The sequence below is a fragment of the Myiozetetes cayanensis genome, unplaced genomic scaffold (genome assembly GCF_022539395.1).
Source record: "Myiozetetes cayanensis isolate MyiCay16 unplaced genomic scaffold, myiCay2020 scf4, whole genome shotgun sequence".
NCBI lineage: Eukaryota > Metazoa > Chordata > Aves > Passeriformes > Tyrannidae > Myiozetetes > Myiozetetes cayanensis.
In genome coordinates this window covers 11,329,088-11,348,323 of record NW_026087631.1, presented here as the reverse complement: position 1 = coordinate 11,348,323, position 19,236 = coordinate 11,329,088, and the positions used below count along the sequence as shown (strand labels likewise).

Below are 19,236 nucleotides of genomic sequence, written 5' to 3'. Positions count from 1 at the left end.
AACAGTCTTCCAGCTGAGGAGACTCTAATAGATATTTTGGAAATTTCTCAGTATGTGCTCAAGCACTACAAGGCTAAAATTAGATTTTTTTCCCCCAGAATTGCTCTCTTTTCTGCCCCTCTTTAGTTTTTCACACAGTACCAAAACCACTTTATGCTCTATTCATCCAGAATTAAAAAAACAAAAAAAAAACAAAAAAAAACAAAAAAAACCAAACAAACAAAAAAAAACAAAACAAAAAAAAAAACAAAACAAAACAAACAAAAAAAAAAAACCAACCAAAACCAAACCAGCTGTTTAGTGAAGCCCTTCCCACAGCCGATTTACAACACAAAGGTAGCAAGTATTTCTTCCCCTACCACCTCCCACAGGTTCCCAAAACCAACAAAAAAAGTGTCAGATGATAAACAGTCTTTGAACACTCAAAAACTTACATAAAATGGGGGAGAGGAAAAAAGAAATAACAAAAATTACTCTTATTTCCAATATTTTAAAAAACAGTAAGTGGTGGAGGTCTCCCAACTGTCCCACCAGTCTGTTACATTCTAATTTACTTACATAACATACAGATTGTTATATTTCTCTACAGAAACCATTACAGTAAGTGGATTAGCTATACAAACTAACATTACTAGCAAGAATCTTCTCTGAAGCACTACAAAGAGGTATGATTCTGAGGGTTGATTTCTGCATTTATTGAGAAAGAGCACAGAAAAGCAGTAGCAGGAATCTTTCAACAGAACTAAGAAAGCAGTAAGTAGTATAAGTGATTCAGCTCCCAGAGAGAGATCACTTGAAAAGCAAGGAGGAGAAAAGAGACATCAATTATTTTGCAAGCCTACCACAGTTGGATTACCTGATCCAGAATAAACTGAACTGGTGTAAACTGACCCAGGAGATTCTGTTCACCTCAAGGAGCAATCTGCTTCTGGGACTGCTTGTTCCTTCTGGTTTTCAGCCAAGTATTCCTGATTCAGTGATTCAACTGCATATAATCATGAGATCTTGGGAGTCATTATGGAGGTAAATGCTCTTACTACCTACCACCTCTATAAAACAAACTCCTTCACCTCCTGAAGCTGTGTCCCCCAAACACAAGACTACAAATAGAAAGAATGTTCGTCACATTTTTCTAGCTAAAAGACAAGTGCTCCTGAAAGTTTTAAAAGAAAAAAAAATCAACTGAAGCTTCAACAACTTAGCATTATTAATATTTACAAGAAGCATAGAGAAGGATATTCCAAGTCAGAACTGACATCCAATGTTAAACCATATAAATACAATGTAAATCATAACTGAGAAATCCACAAAATCTTCATCAGGTGAGCTCTAGGATGCTGGGTGCCCTCCAATACACAGAATCCTGGTTTCCAACCCTTATATATTTGAAAGTTTCATTTACCTCTTTAAAAATCAGTTGTCAACCTTTACAGCCTGCCTAGTCAGAAGTGTCTCAGCAGCTGTAGAGTGTCCAGCGGAGCACAACAAGATGATCAGGGGTCTGGACCACCTCTATTATTAACAGAAACTGCAGGACCCGGGTCTGTTCAGTCTAGAGAAGACAGAGAGGATCTCCTTAATGCATATAAATATTTCAAAGGCATGTGACAGGAAAATGGTGCCATACTCTTTCCAGTGGTGTCCAGCAGTAGAACGAAGAGCAATGGCCATAAACTAAAACACAAGAAGTTCCACCTCAACATGCGAAAGAAATTCTTCACATTGAGGGTGGCAGAGTGCTGGAACAAGCTGCCTAGGGAGATCATGGAGTCTCCCTCTCTGGAGACATTCAAAACCCACCTGGATGCGTTCCTGTGCCACCTGCTCAAGGTGACCCTGCATTGGCAGGGGTGTTGGACTAGATGATCTCTAGAGGTCCCTTCCAATCCTAACAATTCTGTAAGATACCACCGGCCACTAACTTAGCACTTTAGTAAAATTTATACCGTTTAAAAAGTGTAATACAACAGACTCAACCCTCCAGTGTCACTCGCCAACTACTTCACCATCAGAGACTTTTGGTCAAGTTTTGAAGAGTTAATAACTTCAGGACAATGTTCCCCTTCTTAAGTGATAACTTATTTTCTAACTTCCCACTGTGGGCAAAAGTCATTTGAGACCTCTCCTTGCTGTGACAGCTAGAATATTTCTCATTTCAGTGGCTTGTCAAGGAACCAGAATCCAGAAGACCTGAACAGCAATCCCCAGGACCTACTTGCAAGGAGTTTCCCTGAAAGGTGGGCAGAACACAGACTATCTGATTTCAGTTGTTAACAATGCAAATCCAACATACTATTACCGAGGATGTTATATTTGGCTTTGCTAAGACATTCATCAAAAATCTTTTTTCTCCCCATTCTAGGTGCTTTAAAAGCACTTCTTTCACTGCTGACACAGAAGAGAACCTCAGGGCACCGTACTAAGTGTAGGAGCTTGACAGTGACCCCTTGCACCTCTACAAGCAGTACACATACACCAAAAGATAGAAATTGGAACAAAACCCCCATAACTCTGGGTTAACTACCAAGGGCATTATCATGTGAAACCCCAAACAGCCTTACAGTTCTTTTGTCTTTTCATACCAATAACCCCTGACATTTCACCTGCAACTCTAAACATGACCAAAAGGTAACTTTCTTTACACTTGAAATTTCAGAAGTCCAACTTTATAGTGTTTGCAAAAACATGAGGCATCTCAAATTTGGCAGTGGTAAGCAGTAGCCATTTACAGGCATCAAGAGTTATTGAAAATTACCAGCATCACCAGTTTATGTCTCAAATCTACAGCAAACCATTTGCTTCCTGGTACTGCTCTGGCACCTCCAGCACCAGAAATGCTGCAACAGACAAGCTTTTTCATCGAGTAGGTTTCCTTTCACCTTTCATGTATCAGTACTAACAATCTCATCCATTTCTAAGCAGATAAACTGTCACAAAAGAGACTTCTAAAAAGTTCCTAATTTTATTCTCTGCAAAAAAAAAAAAAAAAGAAATCTCACTTTAAGAACACTTGCTTTGATCAGGAGACAACTGGAGTTCAAAAATAAGCAAGTCCAGATCCATCATTTATTCTAGCTTTGAAAATATTTAGACTACCTGCTCTTCACAGAAATTGTATGCATTCAATATCAAGTTTTGACACACCAGATACCCAGCACCCTGTGTACCATACCACCTGGTTTCTGCAAAGAAATTTGACCTCAAAAAAAAAAAAAAGTAGCAAACAAAAGAAAACCATATCAAGCTATGTCAACATGCTACATCAACTTCACTTTTCCCGAATTACCACCCTATCCAATCCCTTTGTTAAATCAGTTTTTAGAGTCATTTTCATGCATCAAGTGTTCTACTGCCATTCAAATTCATTTATCCTGAATTTCTTTCATCCATTACCTCGTGAGTTAAACTCTTACCTTCCTTCTTCACACAATCTGTCATACAGGGGGTAACACTGTCTCACAACCAGGAAATCTCACATAATGAATGCTTCAAGCTTACTGGAAGTGTTAGTGGGCATGAGGCACAGAATAGTAACATTAGCTTATAACACTTCATTTTTGTACAGACTGCCAAAGTACTTTTTAATTCTGTTTTCTATTCTTTGCATCAGCTCAGCTCAACTGGTACATAGGATGCAAAATTTTGGCATGGAATCAAGTTATTTAAATGTTGACTATTATAAACAACCTAAAACAGATGGCCAGTTCTCCTCTGAGCTTAAGACTTAAGAGAGTGTCATGCAAGCCTGGTTCACTGGGCTTATTTTTCTGAAGCTGCAGGACAAGAAGACTTACTCTGACTGTCATACACAGGTTGAACTCATCTTCTACCTTTTCATCACCATCTTTTACTACAGAAATAGATACCAGACCTTTGCTATTTCTTGTACTCAAAAAAACACAACTTCAGTCAAAATCTGTTAAAGCACAGGAGTTCCTATTTGTGCCACAGACGCTAAGCTGGCCAACATCCACTGAGTCAGCTAACACAAGAATTTCTGTCAGAAGTATTTCAGTCCTGCTCAACTGATGCAAACAGTAGCTCCAGTTCAAACTCTGGATGACTAAGAACAAAGACAACTGAAGGATGGGTTTAGCTTTTCATATTTTTTCTCTCTGTTGTGCTATAACCCCAGGCCTCTCACTCTCTTCCCCACTAGCAGGACCAGGGAGTAAACTGGAAAAGTAGAAGGTACAAAACTTATGAGTTGAACAGAAACAGTTTAACAGGGAAAGCAAAAGCCACACATGCAAAGTAAGGAATTAATTCACCCCTTCCACTAGGCAAGCAGGTGTTTAGCCACCTTCAGGGGAGCAGGGCTCTACCACGCATAGTGGTTACTTGGTAAGACAAGAACTTCACTCCAAACATCCTCCCCCTTCTTCTCCCAGCTTTATGTACTGAGCATGGCACTATTGGTCTGGAATATCCCCTTGGTCAGTTGGGGTCACCTGTCCCAGCTGTGTTTCCCCACAACTTCCCATGCAGTCCCCAACCCGCTCCCAGCATGGCAGTATGGAAAGCAGAAAACGCCTTGGCTCTGTGCAAGCACTGCTTAGTAATAAAAACATCCTAAAAATACTGTCAACATTTCTGTTCAAAAGAAATCTGAAACACAGCCCCATACCAGCCACTATGAAGAAAATTAGCTATCCAGCCAATTCCAGTACTCTCTCACAGAGTAACAGTCTAGAATCTATGTTTTTTTCTATAAAGTTTTCCCAGAGATACAAAGAGATACTTCTAACCATCATACCTTATGTTGTACCATTTTCTCCCACACATATCCTCATTAGCTAAACTTGTCAAAATAGACCTGGGATGCCATCTAGAGGGACCTGGACAAGCTCAAGAAGTGGGCCCATGGGAATCTCATGAAGTTTAACAAGATCAAGTCCAAGGTGCTGCACCTGGGTCAGGGCAACCCCAGGTATCAATACAGGCTGGGAGATAAACAGATTGAGAGCAGCCCTGCCAAGAAGGACTTGGGCTTCTGCTGCTGGACATGCTTCAGCAATGTGCCCTTGCAGCTCAGAAAGCCAACTGTATCCTGGGCTGCATCAAAAGCAGAGTGGCCAGAAGGCTAATGGAGAGGATTCGGCCCCTCTACTCCACCTTGGGGACACCCCACCTTGAGTGCTGCATCCAACTCTGGGGTCTTCAGTCAACAGCACAGGAAGAACACTGACCTGATGCAGCAAGGCCAGAGGAGGGCCACCAAAATGATTAGAGCGATGGAGCACCTCTCCTATGAGGAAAGCCTGAGAGAATTGCATTTATTCAGCCTGAAGAAAAGGCTTCAGGATGACCTAACTGCAGCCTTCCAGCACCTGAAGGGAGCCTGCAAGAAACATGAGAGGGACTTTTACAAGGTCTTGTAGTGACAAGACTAGGAGGAATGGCTTCAAACTAAAAGAGAGTAGGTCTAGATTAGGTAGCAGGAAGAAATTCTTTACTGTGAGAATGGTGAGGCACTGGCACAGGCTGTCCAGAGAAGCTGTGGATGTCCCATTTCTGGAAGTGTTCAAGATGAGGCTGGATGGAATTCTAAGCAACCTGATCTAATGGAAGGTTGCAACAAGGCTGCTGCAACCCCTCAGAGCAGAGGGACTGGAACTTCATGATCTTTAAGGCACCTTCCAACCCCAGCCATAATCTGGTTCCATAATTCTTACAGAGGTGACATTGAGAAGTACTACAAAACCTTCTGGCTGAGGTCAAAAACTTCTGAAAGTTTACTTCTGGTCTCATCATTAGTATTTTTTCCCTTTATTTAGAATTTATCTACTTTAAGATGATAAAATGCTTGAGTTCATAAAAAATAGGAGTCATACTAGAAAACTGGCTCAGAAAAGGTATCTGGCTATTTCTGTAACAAGAAAATTTTTTGTGCCTTTAGTATTATCTGTAGTTTTTACTGGCTATCAGTTCACAGACAGAAAGCCATCATGTGGCATCCCTGATGCAAAACATAACCAGAAAGAGCAAACACTACAAATGGAAAAGGTGAATGCCAACACACAAATGAGATTTTCAAGGAACATTACAAATAAGGGCTTCTTCTATTAAGCTCTTAACAAAAACACAAATTTATGAAAAGAAACAGCCATCTTTCTAAGTAAGAACCACCTACTATAATTTCAGGCTCTGCTAAAATTCAAGTAGTCCTACAGGCAGATTAGAACTCTGATGATTACATATTAGCAGTTAAAGCCTTAACATAGTGGAACCAATTTCTCTAAAAAGTCTGTGAAGTACTACACAGACAGAAGACCTCTTATTCCCAAAGCACTTTTAGTCAAAGGTTGCAAAAAGTCATGAAGAGACAGCTGTGGTCTAAGTCTACCTTCAGATTTAGCAATAGCTTCTACTATCAAAGACAACAAGCCTAGTGCACATTTACTCAGCCATTAATTGTCTTGAGTCTTCACCATTTTATTAGACAATGCTGCTGATGAAAAATAATGCACTAACTCCTTCTCTGCAGCACCAGAGTTATTCCTCCCCCCCTCAAGTAAACAACCATTTAGATAGTGCAAGGTTTTTCCACTAAAGGTTTGAGAAGAAAAGTAAACTCCAGATACCCTTGATTGTTACTGGCATTCTGACAGGGTCAAGAAGACCTTACTTTATAGCTCCTACCAGATACATTCTTTTAGACAAGTCCTCGAAACAAGAACTTAGCTGGTACTGCACATCTAGAGCTTTCCCAAAACCAGATCTCTACTAATTACTGTAACCTTTTCATGGAACTCACAATACAGAAAGTAGATTATAAATAAAACACCAACTTAAAGAATACTCAACCAGGTACTCTATAACCACAGTAAGTCTCCAACTACAACCCAACAACCTGCAGAGGAAACAAAAAGGAGTAAATATTCATGGTGTAACAGGATTCTGAACTACTGCCCAAGTTGCACCTTGAAATACAAGGATATTAACTGCTCTCCAATAAGTTGGAAAGCACATTAACTTTTCAGTACATCAGAAAAATTTAGTTTGTAGCTCTGTATTTCATAGCTCTTCTTGTTCATAAGAGTGTAAAAAGCAGAATTAAAACCAACCAGTCAAATAAACTCCCATAAATCAAGCACCTATATCTTAATATAGAGGGAGGAAAAAAAAACATTCTGTGTATTTGTTAAACTGCTAGCAAGTTGGCTGATTACACAATCTGTACTTTTAAACTTCTGAAGTTAACTCAACTTCTCAGCACCGCTAGAGACTTATGTCAGCTTAAGAAAGATGTTTGGAAAAAGCAAGGCAAAACTACAAAACATATGGGCCTGATGCTGAACAGGGCAGGGAGGAAGCTGAGATAGTCTATCTTTACTGGTAAGACCAGTATAAATACCAGATAAAGAGGAGTAAATAAGATTGAGACACATTTTTTAGAGATATCCAGTATCAGGACAACATATTATGTTTTAACATATCAGAAAATATTTAGGTATTTCCACAGTGAATACTGACAAGCACGAACAACTTGCCGACAGAGAGCTGAGACTCCCTGGGCAGAGCAGAAGACATCCAAAATCCAACTGTGCACTGACCAGGGCAGCCTGCTCTCCACTGACCCTGCTTTAAACTGGGAGCTGAACCAGAATACATCTCCTGAGGTGCCTGCCAATCTCTGCAAATCTAAATCATTTCAGTCACTAATATAACTCAAGTATCTCTGATAGTTTTTAAGACTAAAAAAGCTAATGCAGTAGAGGGTTTGTTAATCACTATTATCAGCTCTAGTCATTAAAACAGCACTGAACACAACAAGAACACATCACATCTGTGCCCTTCTGTTTTCCTGCAAGTAGAAAAAGAGCTACTGAGAGGTTTCTACGCCATTCTATTATTCTATCTGCACTGACAAATAGAATTCATTTGTACTGTATTTAATTAACATTCAAATACATCTGCAGGTACCGGAATACATTATGGCAAACCTACAGATCAACTTTTACCTTTCCCAATTTTGTCAACAGCAACAATACTTAATAGGAAATGAGAAAGAGGAAAAGAGAACTTTAAGGGATACCAAAGACCTTATTTCCCAGACCAAAGTCATGCTTTTAGTACTTTTTGGTTTAGCATTTTTTTTATTTATTTTTTAATGGTGTCCAACTAGCATAGGGATATAATTCACATGAATTCTGGCATAGAAAGATGGTATATCACCCATACATTCATCATGGGTGATACTTTTACAGTGACTCAGAGAAAGCACCAATAATAAACCAAAGGATTTAGTTGTGTGACACCATTAACTAGCATAAATGGATGAAGACCTCATACACACAAGACACCACAAAAAACTACCTTGCAAACCAACATTCAACATTTAAAATGAGCTCAATGTTGATGATTATGAACTGATTAGATTACAGTTCTTTGCACAGTTTTACATTTACCATGCAATTCCATTTTTCAATTTATCACATAAAATACATTCTAGAACACAGACAAGGACAACTGTATTCTCAAGAGTACATCAAAGCATTGCATCTATACTCAGGAGAATAGCCCATTTTTAACTTATAAGCCCCACTTTTCCCCCCAAGCTTATAGACTTGCCACTGTTACCAGAAAAAACAGGTAAGTGAATCCCAAGACCTGTGTCAAGACGACACTTCATTTTCAAAAGAGTCCTGTCAACACTACCCTTACTTTCTAAGGAAGTCAATGCAAATCATGAATTAACGGATTCAGCAAAGAAGTTTGAAAAATAAGGCTTTATGCTTCAAAATTTTTTTATAAGGATACACCAATCTGATATACAAGGAACTGCATCTCCCCAGTTTGTACATTTCTACTGCACAGTCTACCTTCTCAAGGCTGTTTGTGACAATGCCTTTATGAACCAGAGACAGACAAGATGTGACAGGCCTTTACAGAGGCTTCAGAACTGAATTCTTCAATGCTAAGGAACAGCTGTATGCAAGCTATAAGAAGAAAGGGAAAAACACACTTAGGAATGAATTGCGAATGAAATTGCCCCAAACAGTAACTGTTGTTTTATCCATTGTCCAAGTTCATCGTTACTGTTCTGACTTTATGGGATTTTTCCCATACACATATCAAATCTTGCCTATGTAATTCTTCATAGAGCCTAGTCTCCACTAACATCTCATGAAAGCAATGTTACACCGAAACAATTCCACTGCCACCATCCACATCTGCTTCTGGCCTGGAGCACTTAGTGTTAGACTGAGTGCACCTGTGTTCTTCTCTTACAAACACATACATCTGCAGTGTTGTAGCTACCAAGCACCTCCAACTTCAGTTACCTACTGACAACGCGTTTGCTTCGACCCTCCATCCTGATGGATGCAACAATGAGAAATTTTAAAACACTGTTTCAAAGAGCTGACAGACAAATTGACTGGACGACAGTGCAGTGATACCATTCAAATCAGACATCTCTTAATTACTTCTACCTTTACATCTACAACCTGACTTTCAGCACATACCTATGCCAAAACACAAATATGGGGTTTTATATATACAGGTATATAAATTTAGGTATGATTTAACAAAATAATACCTAAAAACGAATAACTCTGCTGGTAATTCAGTGCACTCACATTTTTTACACAGAATACAGTTTTGAAATGTCATATACATTATGCACAAGAAGACATTAAGAACAGAGTAGAAACAATCCTGGAACATAACCAGTGGTCCTGGCTTTCTCAGCCTTACCAGTGTCTTGCTAGCTTGGCTCTTGTCAATGCAAAGAGCTGTCATGAGGAACAACACATATCAGAACCAACTACAGCAATTCACAAGAGGTCACCTCTGCTTCCAGGACCTCCACACAGCATATGAGGCAGGTGAGAGAATGCCACCATAACTGTGTATTTCACTTCTCAATTCATCCTGCATTAATTCAGCAGAAGATTTACATGAAAAAATAAAGACAGTTGACACCATAATATCAAAAATGACAGCTTATTGCTCCTGGACTGAGGAGTACACAACTGCAATATCAATAGTTCAATAACTGGTTGGAGGTCCCATAGCAAACACAGCTACTTGAAGTCCTCACAGGTTTCACTTATCTCCAAAGTGGACACCATTACATTCTGCTTCTCAGAAAGAACGTGCACAATGTGCAAATGCCAGGTCACTTACAATCTATATACTAATACAATTCCCTACCCAAGTATTTGTGATATGGAGAAATTAGGGAAGAAAAGAAGCACAGGTCTGGGTTCTTGTACCATTTCCAATGATGTTTTACTGATACACAGCAGTAGGACTGCAGGTTTCAAGGGTGGATAGGCTTTGCCTGTGCAAGATGAGTTTCATAACAACAAAAGGGCAGGAAAATATTGATTAGACAGCAAAACGCTGTGCTCTGGCTACACCCACACAGTACAGTAAGTCGTAAGCACTTCCTAATTAAGTGACAGTACAGTAGTTCCAGGAAAGTATATTGTAGGTACCTATCGGGAAGTGTGCTTTTAGAGAAGGAGCCACGGAGATTGCCAGTTGCTCACAGCTAAGAATATTCCAAGTGCCACGCTCCTTAAAACACAGATATTAGCCTCGTTCACTACAGAAAGTGACCTTGAGAAGAGGCTATTTTTAACTCAGTTGAAAAGTTTTTACAATTCACTGGACTGAAAAGACTTATAAAATTCAGGTGCGCTTTTCAGAAGATGGTGATCAAGAACTGCTTTTATATGATTCCTTTTCGACATCTCTTGGAACGGGTGAGATTGATGATCTCTCCTATATATTAGCAAGCAGCCTCTGTGGCAGAACCCACCTCTGAACATCTAGTCACAGAACAAGCATGAACTATGGACATGGAAGAATTTCATCTGACTGGACAGCTCTGGAGGTTTATTCTCCCTTACAATACAAGTCTCTTTACAAGCCTCTGAAGTTTCCTTTGTACTTGCTCACATGAATGGATTCAGTGGCTTGGATACACAGAGCAAGCTTCTCCACATCATCACTCCCACATTCTGGTTGCACAGCTGGATGTTTGCTAGCCCCACCACCATCTGCTGGGTCTGCTTCACTCCAATGCATGAAAATTACCCTCGGGATTAAATCCTGAGCAATAGGTTTCTCCTCAGAAAAATGGAATCAGAAAGGTAGAGAAAACAAGGCTTTACCACTAATTCTGTTAGACTAAAAGGTTAACTGAAGTTAATGTTTTAATTCTTTAAAGGCCAAGACAGAAAGTGCCACATGTCAACACAGAATCATAGAATGGGTGAGACCGAAAGGACCAGAGTGGGTCATCCTACACTACAGTCATTTTCTATCTTCTGAGTCATTTGCCAAATCTTCCCATTTTTCAGTTCCTTTTAAGCTACATTCCCTCTCCTACTACACCAAATGCTGTTTTAAAAAGCAAAGACAGACATAACCCACACCACGTTACCCTGATCCATAGGACACAAAACCTGCCTCTGAAAAAGCCTGAACCCAGCCAAAGCTCAGGCATGTTCTCCCAGAGGTGCATCCAAAACATGCTTTGCCATCTGAACCAATATTCTCCAAAATAAAATTTAAAAAATGCAGCAAACCTCTCACTTATACCAATACACAAGGAACACCTGTGAATATCTTCTACTTTACACAGACTGGGCCAGTGTTGGCCAGTAGCTCTCATTACAGCTCACACTCACCTGTTATAGAGAGGCAATCACAAACACTGTTACCCTGTCATTCCAGCTGTCAAAGGATTGCCATTTGGCCTACAACTGCCCTTAAGGATTTTCAGAAAACCTCCTGACAACCCCTGCTCTCAAGTGGTTCATGCAGAGGTGCATACTTTTAACTTCAAGAGGGCTCTTAAGACTACTTAAATTCTAAATATGGAGCCTGTTTGCCTCTAGGCTGATCCCCATCAGGAAAATAACTCAAACAGATCACTGATTATTCTTTTAATAAGCCAACTTTACCTAGGTAAAGAGACTACTAAATTCTTGTCTTTCAAAAGAATAGTAGCATTCAGCCCCTCAGAATAGTGAACATTTAGCTCTACTCACCATTGATGAAACAGCTTGTGGAAAAACTGTTAACTGATGATATGCATTATGTGTAGACTCCTAGGGCAGTAACAGGACTAACTACCCCAAATGTCTACATCCTGAAGGACCGAAAGAGTGTCCAAGCAGTATTACAGCTGTTAAGCAGCACAAAAAGAATGAATTTCACCTTGAAAGGCACTGTGCTAGCACTTCTGGTTCAATGTTTCTTTCTTCTGTAAGCCTCAAACACTGCCATGCCTCAGTTCGATTAAGTGCATTTTCTAGGCAAAAGTGGCAGAGAGATGAATTTGGGCCAGTAGGAACTTCATGAGGTTTCCAGACTAACACTCTACCCACAGCAAGATAAGCCACATTTCAGGGTTAAAAGCCCTCCAAGAAGGGAGATACTGCCATCTCCATGGAAGCCAGACCACTGCCCAGCTGTTCTTGTGAGAGGAAAAGCATTCCCTTTTCTCCTGCCTCACTGGCCCAGCTCAGCTTGCTGCCTACCAGGCTCAGGGCCTCTTGTTCCTAATCCTCCCAGCATCACTGCCAGGTCTCTGCCTGCCCAAGACAGGACTTTACACAGCTCCTGCCAAAACTACATAGGGTCCCCAGCAGCCCCTTCCTCTCACTTGTCCCTAGTCCTTCTAGACAGCAGCTCTGACCTTGAGAACATCAACCTCATCTCTCAGTTGCCTTCTGCAAACTTGATGAACACCAACTTTCTCCCTTTACCCACATCACTTAATAGTAAATCCAATAGGAAACAGTAATCCAATAATAGTAAATCCAACAGGTGGCACAGACTCCACAAGATTCAACTGCAACAATCCTACCAGTCTTCCAGCTATCCAATTGTCCACATAAACCTTATCTCAAAGATTCTGCTACTAAGTACTGTGGGTAACCACATGAAGAGTTATGCTCAACTTGTCAGTGCAGATGACATTTATCACTTCTCATCCACAGACCTAATAATTTCCAAGATAGTCCTGGTAAATCAACGCTAGCTGCTTTTGTTTTTATTTGCACAGAAATTACTTCAATGATGACTCTCTCAATGATTTCCTCAGGGACAACAGTGTGGCTTCCCCACATAATCCTTACTGAACTCACTTCTAATAGCAGCAACACTTGTTCTCCTCCAGTCACAGGAAACCTTCTTGATTGTCTTACAAAAATACTGGACAGTATTCATGGCCTCACCATGACAGCAGACAATTCTCTCAACACCCTTAGATCCATGGATCTAGAGCAGTTGAGATTTCTCAAGAGATCACAGACCTGATCCTCTTCCTACTCCCAGCATCTTGCTCACCCTCACAACCTCTGCCTACGCAAAATGATCTCAGGAGAGCCTGCCAATGAAGACTGAGGCAAAGAAGAGGCAGGCATATCACAGTCTACCTGCTGCCAGCAATTCATCTGCTCCATTCAGTCGGAAGCACAGTGTACTCTTTTAATTGTACTGCTGCTACATTACTGGTAGAAACCCATGTTGTTGCCTTTTATCAACTGCAGGTGACCTCTAGCTTGTCTACACCTTCCAACACTACTGTCTTTATTCACTGCCTATGCTTCTCTATGTCTTGCTCTCACCTCCTGCTCATGTACGCCTCTTTTTTTCACGGTAACTCAGCCACGAGTGGTTTTTACCACGAAGCCTGCATATGACTACTCATTTTCCTAAGAGCTAAAACCACAGAATCATTTACTTCGGAAAAGATGTCCAAGATAGAGTCCAAACTCTGACTGATCACTGCCATGTCAACTAGACCATGGCACTAAGTGTCATGTCCAATTGTTTCTTTTCCAGGGATGGTGACTCCACTACCTCCCTGGGAAGTCTATTCCAATCTATAACAACCCCTTCTGTGAACAAATTCCTCCTGATGTCCAGCCTGAGCCTCCCCTGGGCCCAGCTTCAGACCATGTCCTTGAGACTAGCTCCCAGGGGAGAAGAGGCCAACACCCACCTTTCTTCAATCTCTTTTCAGGTAATTGTAGAGGGTGATAAGGTCCCCCCTGAGCCTCCTCTTCTCCACACTGCACAACCCCAGGTCCCTCAGCCACTCCTCATAGGACTTGACACTCTAGACACAACAGCTCTGTTGTTCTTCTCTGGACAAGCTCCAGCACCTCAATGTTCTTCCTGCAGTGAGGGGCCCAGAACTGGATGAGCACTCAAGGTGGGGTCTCAACAGTGCCAAGTACAAAGGACAATTACTGCCCTGGTCTTGCTGGACACACCATTTCTGACACAAACTCTATTTACTTCCACCAAAACTCTCACCCTTCAACTGTAGAATTTTAAAGACCTCCTCCAGAACTCCTAAGTCCTTTGCTTGCACTCCCAGAGCTCAGTTGTCCACTTGTTTTATTTCAGTCTTCCCTTGACTACCACTATGGCCCAAAGGCATAAGCAGCAAGTAGTGGGAAATTGTCCAGGAGCTGAATGAATTTCACCAAGACCCCTAGAGCATCTTGAATCACCCACCTGATAGCCATGACACTTGCACAGCAGCATGTCTGTGAGGCTTATGCCTCTGCTATATGTCTACTTCTATACACTCCTGGTTATTATGGCTCTGCACTGACACTGTAGATTCAGATGGACATTCATTTACTGCAGATACTGAAAAACAAGATATCAGCAGGAATGGGGCCTTACCATCAGTATATCACTGGCTAAAAAGAAAAGACATCTGAGTAGGCAAGTTTTAACATCCAGTCATTTGTTAACAGAGACTGACTTGCAAACTTCAGTAGCAAATCTTGAGTATACCACATCACATGAACCACAACTCTTTCACTGCTCAAAACACAGGACAAAGACAGACAAATTTAAAGACTGTCACTGCTGGCGAAGGACGACTGCCTATCTTTAATCATGGCAGTGAACACAAGATAGTAACAACAGTTGCCTAGGCCATAAACTGTGGGTAAGACAAACCTCAACAGTTGATTTTTTTGCTGAGCAAATCAAACAAAAACAGAGCAAGTAATATGCCATGGAACTATTTCCTACCTAAAAATTAAGAAACTTCTAAGTCCAACTTCTGACTCCCTCTTGGGAAGGAAAGGATCTGTGACTGTCAGAAGTACCTGCTCCACAAACACTTAAAAGCTTATCAAATGGCAGTATGAAGGAAGACAAACCTGTTCTCAGGTACTCATATAGAAATGCCAACTTACACACAGCAACCATCCCTTCTTGCAAGCAAACAAGTTACAGATGAAAATACAAAGTCTTTCACTAATAACACCCTGTATGTACATTGCTGGTCCAGTTTAAAGCCTAGTTGTTCCCTTTCCATTAGGTGACAGAATTTGAAGAAGCCGCATCTCACAGGCGGGCAAACATTACAACACACACCCCTAAAACTCACAAGCATTTTAACACACAGCATAGCCATCTCCACCCTTATTTATCATTCTGCTTAGCCAACTATGTCCAGTCATCAGTACACACCTGGTTTTTCAGAGATTCAATGCCCTCTGACACAGACTAAGACACTAACCTACCTGGTGCCTTGCCAGACACCCAGTCTACAACTGGACCAGCCAAGAGAGGAAAGAGGATGACAAAGTTCTTGGGTCAAAAAAAAGACAAGTAAACCATTTAACAATTAAATTAATGGGTAAAATCAGCTCAACTTGAGAGAAATCAGTGCACTGCAAATTAAAATGGAATTAGCTAGAAAGAACAAAAGCAAAATTAAAGGACCTTCCACTCCCGTCATTTCCATCTTCCCTTAATCAACTTCCATCCTTCATTCCCAACTCTTCTACCTCCCACCCACCACAACCCAGTGGGGTAAGGAGGACAGAAGCTTAGACACTTTTACCCCATGCTCCAGCAAGGGCCCTCAACACCCAGCAGCAGGAAACATTCCCCTGCTACGGCACAGAGTCCTCCACAGGCTGCAGTGCACGTATCTGCTCCAGCACAGTCCTCTCCACGGGCTGCAGGCAACAGCCTGTTCCTCCATGCCCACCTCCCCCAGGCTGCAGAACTACACCTGCCCCAGCCCAGAAGATTCTTCGTTTTCCTCTCCTCTTCTGAACCTAGTGCTTGCAGGGCTGCTTCCTCATGCTTTCCCTCCCCCATCAGTCTTCTCCACCCATTCTCCACATTTTGTCCTTTCCTAAATCAGATGTTTGCAGAGGGATAACAGACTTCCACAACAGGTTTGGCTGGGTTCTGTAGCAGTGAGAGCATCATGGATCTGGCTGGCACTGACCATGTCCAGTAGGGACAGCCCTGGGCCTCTTCCCAGAGAACTCATGCTGTCTAAAAATCCTGCCTCAGACGAAACAGTGCGCTACAACTCCACAGAGGTGAAGTTACAGAGCCAGTCTCACCCAAGTCCAGACACAGACTGTCACCAGCCAACTAAAAAGTTCCCAGGTCCTCCTCAAAGTCTTCAAGGCTCCTTGGTTGCTGCTTTCCTGGAAAACTCTGCAGTGTTCAGGAGAACCTCAGCTATTTATGAAGTTTGCTAAGACTCTGGACAAAGCTCCTGTTTCTCAGCCGGCACAGAGCAACACAAGCAGTAACACAAGTACCCCACCTGGATGTCTACCACTGTGTGACGTCCTTCACTGACATGAAGTAGGTGAAACAACCGGACAAAGATCCTCTTCCCTACATTACTTTGGCTCCGAACTTCAAACTAATTCAGAGACTAAAATAGGTCATTTTGCCTCTGCTCCCTCAGGGAAGCAAGATGGTATAGTGGTACGCATGGTATTCTCTCCTTCTTGCCTCCTCAGGCCCAGAATTCCTCCGGGTGGCTTTGTCACTTCTTCAGTATATCCCACACCACCACAGTAGGTCCAGGGGGCACTGGGGAAAGGGGAGGCACCTCCACTCCTTGCCAGACACCAGCTGTACCCCCCAGTCTCTATGGAAACCAACACAAGCTTGTTAAAAACAAGGCATGTCCAAGCTCACTTACATCAATCTCAACCCTCAATCTTCAGATGATGACTTATTTTGCTGGAGAGCCGCAAGTGTAAGGGAGAAGAAAATCTACTTTTAGAAACCCCCATGGAAAAATAAGCAAGGAAGTAGCCTAGTTCAAAAACTGTCTACACTAGAAGCTGGGCATAGAGGTCACTCTGCTATAGGAATAGCTTCTCTCTATTATTTAGTCCCATCTAGCTTTGTGCTACACAAAGCATCCATTTCTGAACAGGAGCTGCAAGAAAGGCTTAGACTCTCAACTAAAACCGGTTGATATAGAGGAGCCCCCTGTGGGAAACTGCTCAGGCAACATTTTTTCTTGACCCAGTAGCTCAAAACCTGGTCTGATACTTTTTTTGTTCAAGAACGTATAGAAAATAATTCTTCAGGTTAGGAGATAGAGTGCATTACATCCCTGGCCAAAACTGAAGGCTTATGAGAAACATTATCACCTAGGACTTGGAAAGAATCTTCAGTGTTTGTCCACCCATCCATCTCCAAGTCAAAGGAGGGCAAAACCTCTGTAGTGAATAGACTATCACGTAGCATAAGCTTTAAAGCAAATCTTTTTAAATGTTTCACAAAGTGAGCATGATGATGCTAGCAACTGGAGGTTGTCACTGACTCAATACTCTAGTGTCATAAGACTGCATGTAAGCTCATCATTCCCCTCAGATCAGGAGAGAAAAAACACAACTAACCTATCTGAAAGAAAGGGTCACCCGGAACCTAAGACCTCATGAGTTATAGCCAATGCCTGCTGAGTTTTCAGAGAGCATTAAAAGTTACATGTAGTCAAGCATACCTTAAACAGATGTCTCAGGAGGCTGATTAGCTTTTCAAGTTCACGAATTTGGGTCACAGGCACTGCTCAAACTATTCATCTTGCATTCAAAATATGAAAAGTATCTTCATCTCTCTGCTACATCAACAATACTTCTATGTTTCAAGAAAGTGATGCTCCTATTCCCATTTATTAATCCTGTTGTATAACTTCCATATTTTTCAATATTAATTAACTCTTCAGTCCATACACATTGCACAGCAAACATATACCATTCACTTTTAAGGGTTCAAAGCTGCCCAGGCACTATCATGTTGTACATGAGTGTACCATCTCACATCCATTTGTGTAGGTCAGTGTGAAGTCCTGCATACATGTACTGCATTTGATAGCAGCTTACTGTTTTCTTAATTTGGACTAAACATACGATTAAAATCACATGTCTACAGCTCTTCCAAATAGCCTAACAGCCAGATCTTTTAAAATGTATGCAGATAAAAACAGCGTAGCCTTCTTAGGTCAAGCAAGTCATGAAAAGATTCATAAATCAGTTTTTAAAAGGGCAAGTCAATCCAATTTATCAAACAGGAGGACAGTTACAATTAGATGGTCATTAATTTTCAGTGCTTGAATACTTGAGCAAGTAGTAGCAACAGCCACAAAAATTAGGTCCCTGACCTTGGTCACTCTCTCAGGACACACAAGGATTACGGAAAATTGGTATGCACAATTGTAAGCTAAATCCACTACTGCATAGTTAATTTAAGTTTAAAAAAAAAAAAAAAGGAAAACTGTTCCTACAGAAACTCTTTTTCTGTTCTCATGCACTGTTTCAAACAGGAAACCTGATGCATCTGATCATTTTATGCAATTCACACCAAAGACAGGCAATTTCCTTTAGCATTTCTTCAGGAACACTGACATCCCTCACCTAAACATGTTTCAAAACAAGTAATGCTTACTCCATTTGCTTACACAGAATGCAATGTTCAAAAAGATTCAAAAGGCCATATCCACAAAAGAAAAACAAGGTTGTATTTTTGCCACAGCAGAAGTCTGCAGTACCTACTTCTTTTCTAACAGCTACTTTTGAAAGACTAGATTATCAAACCTAACAATTAATACTGAAATCTACATTTCTTCTAATGCTAACAAACTTGCACAGAAGTTACCCCTCAGAGACACAGTCCTCCTAGATTCACAGAATGGTCTGGGTTGGAAGTGATATTTAAATCACAGATTCAACACCTGTGCCATAAGGAGGGACATCTTCCACTGGATGAGGTTGTCTAAACCTTTAAATCTGTCATCTGTGTTACACTGCTCAAGGTGGAAGCAGTCACCATCTCAGACACCGAACTGCACACAAAACCTTTCACATAAAAAAAGAAACCCTACAGCCCAACTATAATTTCAGCAGAGAAGAAATCTCTAATCAGAGGTATAGCAGAAAAAAAAGAGCCTTGGTTGCCACCGCGATGGCTAGT

General features: G+C 41.2%; 1 protein-coding gene across 10 annotated transcripts in view; it reads right to left on the bottom strand.

The window, feature by feature from the left end:
• ELAVL2 (ELAV like RNA binding protein 2) overlaps positions 1-19,236 on the bottom strand; it is a 108,989-nt gene that overhangs the window by 57,406 nt on the left and 32,347 nt on the right. For 3 of the 10 annotated variants that reach the window (XM_050329388.1, XM_050329392.1, XM_050329397.1), the window contains exon 2: positions 1,403-1,552. The exons of the other annotated variants lie outside the window; for them this stretch is intronic. The gene's annotated coding sequence lies outside the window, so the exon portion shown is untranslated. The remainder of the gene's footprint in view (positions 1-1,402; positions 1,553-19,236) is intronic. 10 annotated transcript variants of the gene reach the window in all.